A 5,904-nucleotide genomic window follows, 5' to 3' on the forward strand; every position below is an offset into this window, starting at 1 on the left:
CCCATGCACACCACTGACATCTACAATATATTCCCAACAAGCCTGCACAGTATGGCATTAAAATCTGGTTCACCTGTGATGTGGCAACCTCCTATGCCTGAAGCATGGAGATTTACATGGGAAAACGACCCAGTTAATTCTGGAATTGATTAAAATTTTGGTTTTCATGATCAGGACTGATGTCAAATTTGAAAAAAGGAGCAAATATTTTCAGTATATAGTAGGGGTGTCAACGTTTACATTTTTTTCTACACGTGTAAACGGGGCTTCTAACCGACGTGTACCCGGTTACACGTCGGAGATTTATGATCTCTTTCTATCACAGTTGTGGTAGCACAGATGCCAGCAGCAGTCTCTCCCTCCAACTTTGTTCGGGTGTTTCGATCGCAGGTGGTTTAGCATGGATCCCGTGCTGTTGTTGTAAGCCAACTTTGCCTGACATAGCCTACACTCAACTTGATTTCCACTGGCAGTTTGTTCAAAAAACACACAGTGCTCCACTTGTTGACCGCCGCCATCGCGTCCACCGGTCAACTATAAGTGACGTGACGCGACACTGGCTGCGGGTTTTATTTATTTATTTATTTTTTGTATATCACCATAACATTGTGCCCCATTCATCTATTATGTATGCGGATAACTGCACTAGTGGGAACATTTAAGTGTATAGTTAGTTAATGTTATTATCTGAAGCTTTCAGGTAACATTATCTTACTTTCACTTTTAAAAATTGCGTCCGTCCAATTTTCCTTCAGGCATCGGTATCAATTTATAGCGGGTCGGCTCTGTTACGGAATATAATCTGTGCTACTGTCGGAAAACGGGTCAGATGCGGTGACCCGTGCAGGACTCTGCTCTAAGTGAACATTTTAATCCTCTAGCCAATTATCAAGCTAAATATCCAACATGCTAGTTAACGTCAGAGACTGCGGTGGAAGACGACGGTAAAATATTTCCACTGGATTTATTTATGCCTGAATTTTTAAGGTGTGGCGGCTTTTATTTTTCCGTGGCGGTGCGCTACAGTCAATTACATGTAGGGGAAACCCTGAAATGAACGAGGAGGAGGAAAAAAAAGACGTGTAAACGGTTATTGATTTTTCTAAACGGTTATGATTTGTTATGCGTGTACCCGTTTACACGTGTAGACGTTGACACCCCTAGTATATAGTGTTTGTATATAGCATTTTGTAAGCAAACAGGAGGTAGACACTTTTGGCCATGCATAAGCTAAGAGGGAGTTTTTATGTTTTTTCTGCCACTGCACAAAAAACTAATGAAGCATAAAAATCATTGATACTGCTTATTATTGACACACATTAAGCTGCAATGATGGTTAAAGAATAATACAGGTAGCATGTATTATTTTGCAAAAACATGGTGATTTAATGCTATTCTCCCTTATAAATTATCAGCAGTATGTTATCTAATAGGCATTTAAAGGGTTAAAATTCAGAATTTAAATGAAATTTTAGTTTTCATGACCAGGACTGATGCAAATTTAAAAAACTGGGAAAAAAAAGTGGAATTTTTTTTTATATATGTATTAGTTTTATAGGATTTTAGAAATGTAAACAGGAGGTGGACACTTTTGGCCACGAACAAGCTGAGAGGGAGTTTTTATGTTTTTCTGCCACTGCACAAAAAACTAATGAAGCATAAAAATCATTGATACTGCTTATTATTGACACACATTAAGCTGCAATGATGGTTTAAGAATAATACAGGTAGCATGTATTATTTTGTAAAAACATGCTGATTTAATGCTATTCTCCCTTACAAATCATCAGCATTATGTTATCTATTAGGCATTTAAAGGGTTAAAATTCTGAATTTGAATGAAATTTTAGTTTTCATGACAAGGACTGATGCAAATTTAAAAAACTGGTAAAAAAAATTGGAATTTTTTCAATATCTAATTAGTTTTATAGCATTTTGAAAATGTAGGAGCCAGACAGGAGGTGGACACTTTTGGCCACGAACAAGCTGAGAGGGAGTTTTTTCTACTTTGCCTTCCCTGCACAAAAATAACAATGCATAATAATCAATGTTGGTGTTAATCAGTTACATATCTCAGACTGTCACTGCATGAAAAGTGGGATTTTCGTCAGTATGCAGCACTGTAGATTGACGTGGAATTTCAGGTTTGCGGCAATTTGCAGGCAACACTGAAAACTGCCGTGAATTGACGTAAATTGACGTGGGCCTTGCTTGGCAGTTGTCCCCCCATGACCCCCCTCCCCCTGATTCTAGGGGAGGCTTTAACATGTAAATGAAAATGCTGTGAGCTATACAAATGCAAATCAGGGTAGCAGGGGGAGTTTTACCCCAGGTGATCTTTTTCTAAAAGGTGTTAACTTCATTTTAAGAAATCTCTGTTATAAATAGATGAGGCTCAGTATTGCCTAATTATAGACCCTTATATTTCATCTTGAATTGATTTATTTAATGAAAGTATGCTAGATTCATTACTGTGTATGTCATTAGCAATGGCCAATGTTATGTAAAAAAGATTATTTATTCTTTCTCTCTCTCTCTCCTGGGAACTGTTAAAGATAAAACGCCAGTTGTTAAGAAGTTAAAATTTGCATGAAATATTTTGAGATAACCAAGATATTAAAATAAAAAAAAAAAAAAAAAAGTATTTCTATAATTTCATGGGTTCTGAATGTTTTAAAAGCAGTTGAAAAGTAATTCTTATTACGTGTGAGAGTTCATGACCTGTAAGAGTTTTTAGACTTCCGGGTTGACCGGAGCGTGAGTGACGAGGAAGAAGGAGCGGAGAGTTAATGGCGTCGAGCCGCTGACAGAGGACTGTGTGTGTCGTCAGTGTCGTGTTTTATCACTAACAGACTGTGATCTGTTGTCGGACGACGTGCTGTGAGTGTGTGAGTTGGACTCTCCATCGCAGTCGAAGTGTTAGTGTTTTAATGGACACGAAGTAAGTTCGGCTAAGCTAGCTAGCAGGAGCTAGGCTGAGACGGGTCTGTCTGCAGCCTGCAAGAGAGGGGCGTAACGTGTAGTGGGCGTAACGTGTAGTAGGCGTAACGTGTAGTTGTGTAAATCACGTTGAACCACGCGAGATGTAGAATGAGACCCGCCAAAAGCAAAAACAGAACAAGGAAATGCACAAGAGATGTCTCAAAAACGAAAAATTGCGGATCGTATCCAGACAAGTAAGTGTCCTTATGTTTTATTTAATTCATGTAACACACGTATACAATTGCTGCACATAGTTATGTTATTACCCGGGGCGATGAACTAAGCAAGTAAGCTATACATTTTATCCACAGTATTAAATATTATTGGGCAGACAGAACGAGGCTAGCCCGTTGCTGTGGAAACTGAACCAAACAAGGTAACGTTAGCAAGATAGCTTCAGAGGGGGTTACTTAAGTAGAATTACTTTACTGATCCCAGGCTGGGAACTTATTTACTTGCCCGTTTGGTAAATTACATGCAACGTATATGTATGTATTTCTATCCTAAACGATCCTAAAAGGTTGACCCAAGTAGATAAATCTAAGCTAGAAATTGTGGCTGATGTAATGTAGCCAGAAATAACTTGAAAATTGTGACTCCGCTGTACCATTAACCCGCTAATTCAAAAACATTACTTTTAGCGTGGTCTAGTGCAGCAACTTAAAATTAGTAATGACATTAAACCGGTAACTTTGATAAGGATCACCAGCTCGACTTTGACATTCATGTGCAATATTAGCATTATGGAGAGCTTGACCACAAGCATTTGTGTTGTGCCGTGATTAGTTTGTTTGAGGTTTTTGTTCAAATTTACAGTCAAACACAAACCTACACAGTTTCAGGCTATCATAACCGGGGATCTTCTGTCAGCATGGGAGAACAGGAAGGAGAGGCCCACCCTTTATTTTGAGGATGAACAACTTGACCAAGTTGTCTCCTTCCTGTTCTTGGTCATAAGGGAAACGCCAAGGGCGAGACAGCTGACAGATTAGGTTGCTTTCATTTTTATGTCCTTTTGCCAGAAGTATGACATGATTGTTTTGTTTACATACATTTATTAATTTTGGCACTGTGCTTCCTATTGTACATACTGGTTTTTCATATCACATCTCACACTTAATAGATAAATGATAGATGAAAAAAACTTGAAATGGAACAATACAGATGTGTAATATTAAAACCTTCCTCCTTTTTTAATGCTTGTGGGGTGCTTGACAAACTCAAAATTGTTCAGAGCATTCAGACCCCGTGGTGTAGAATATTCCTTTTTTTTTTACTTTTGTCAAATCTTACATAGCCTATTGCAATCTAAGAGTGTCATAAGGATGTGATATCAAACTAGACATAACATTGTTAAAGGCTACATTCAGTTGTGACTGTTTGTTAATTTAACAAATGTCAATAATCCTGTCCAGGTGACAGTCTACACCCTGGTTGAAAAGTACACCTTGACAGTGCCAGAGGCTGTGGCCAGGTTCAGAAGGGGCCCACAATATGAACCATGGTAAGATTAATATATAAAGAATTGATGATAGACATGTTTCAATGTGTAATGAAATATACCCATTCTCATCTACAATAAAGTATATTGCAACACCTACTTGAAACCTTTCATTTAATGTTTGTTCTTTTTTGACAGTGAATTGGAAATGATGCAAGCTGACTTGATGAAACATTTATCAGAGGATGCAACAGAGAAGCTACAAGCCTATAAAGATAGAATGCGAAGAGCCCTCTGAGGCATTTCTTAGCCAGCTATAAGATGTAATATCTTCACAGATTGACTTTTTTTTTTCTTTTGACCCTCCAATTAAATGTGTCACGGCCCTACTGGGGCCTCTAACCATTCTCCTCTGTGTAATGCAAAACTGTAGTAAATGGTGCATTTGTTGGGGACTGTTTTCTGCAATGGAGTAATACACATTTGGTGCACAAGTGAATATTTACAGCAGTATGTGTGTGTGTTTGTGTGTATGTGTGTTTTAGACTAGAGCAGTGCACACATACAAATTGTAGAGTATGTATCAAATGTGAGCATGTGTGCATACATAAACTTATCTTTTATACAGGATATTGTTATCATTTTGTGTTGTATATGCAGTTGGTCTGTTTCATTTCATAGTTCCATCAGCATCATTTGGCTCCATAAAACTTGAGACAAAATGCTGAAAGGCATTACAGTGTGCATCACTGCCTGAGTTGGATGTAAAGAAAAAAAGAGCTAATCCTTGCCTTTGAACAGCCATGTTATTAACTGCTTTATAAGTGTCCAGTGTCCTTTGTTAAGGTCAAATCACACAACGCTTAACAAGTATTTCCTAACAGGAGAAGCATTTATATTAACACAAGTCCAAGCACTACCATGTTCGCAAGCAGATGTTTGTCAGCAGACCATGTTCTCTCTGTCATGGCAGTCAAAGAACTAATAAAAAGCTGATTTATAAACATTGAAATCACTTGTGCATTGTGTGTGTGTCCAAGCCTGTGTGTGCGTGCCTGCAATCACAAGAGTGCGCTTGTGTCTAGGATGGGGGCACAAAAAGAATATTTGCACCAGGGCCTATCACCATGATGTTAGGCTGCTACTGCAGACAATGTAAATAATGTTGCTTCAGAAAGTCGGAGTGTGGCCGAAGTGAAAAAAAGTGGTCAGACATAAAAGTAGAAGCAAAAAAGCGCCTGTCATCACACAAGCAGAGCGTCTGTGTCACGGGCGGGGGAGCGGCCACCGGAGCTCACCCCGTTGGGTGAAAAACTGGTGGGGATCATTGGGGAATCCCTCCTGAGTGGAGCTGTGACGGAGGTGGAGGGGGACACCGATGCCCCTCGTGTCATCCAGCGGCTGTGTCCTTACAGATGCAGTCCAGCAAATGCAGAGAAACACCATCACTACAATAAATGATGTTGCCAGGGAACTGCGGG

General features: G+C 39.1%; 1 long non-coding RNA gene across 2 annotated transcripts; it reads left to right on the top strand.

Moving 5' to 3' along the window:
- The first annotated feature begins 2,983 nt into the window (after positions 1-2,983).
- On the top strand, positions 2,984-5,431 carry LOC115578927 (uncharacterized). 2 transcript variants are annotated; one of them, XR_003983562.1, is made up of 3 exons: positions 2,984-3,176; positions 4,398-4,486; positions 4,622-5,431. It is a non-coding gene; the product is annotated as an uncharacterized LOC115578927 (long non-coding RNA). The 2 variants fall into 2 exon arrangements; XR_003983563.1 differs by lacking the exon at positions 2,984-3,176 and adding an exon at positions 3,448-4,006.
- The last annotated feature ends 473 nt before the right edge of the window (positions 5,432-5,904 follow it).

The sequence above is a fragment of the Sparus aurata genome, chromosome 3 (genome assembly GCF_900880675.1).
Source record: "Sparus aurata chromosome 3, fSpaAur1.1, whole genome shotgun sequence".
NCBI lineage: Eukaryota > Metazoa > Chordata > Actinopteri > Spariformes > Sparidae > Sparus > Sparus aurata.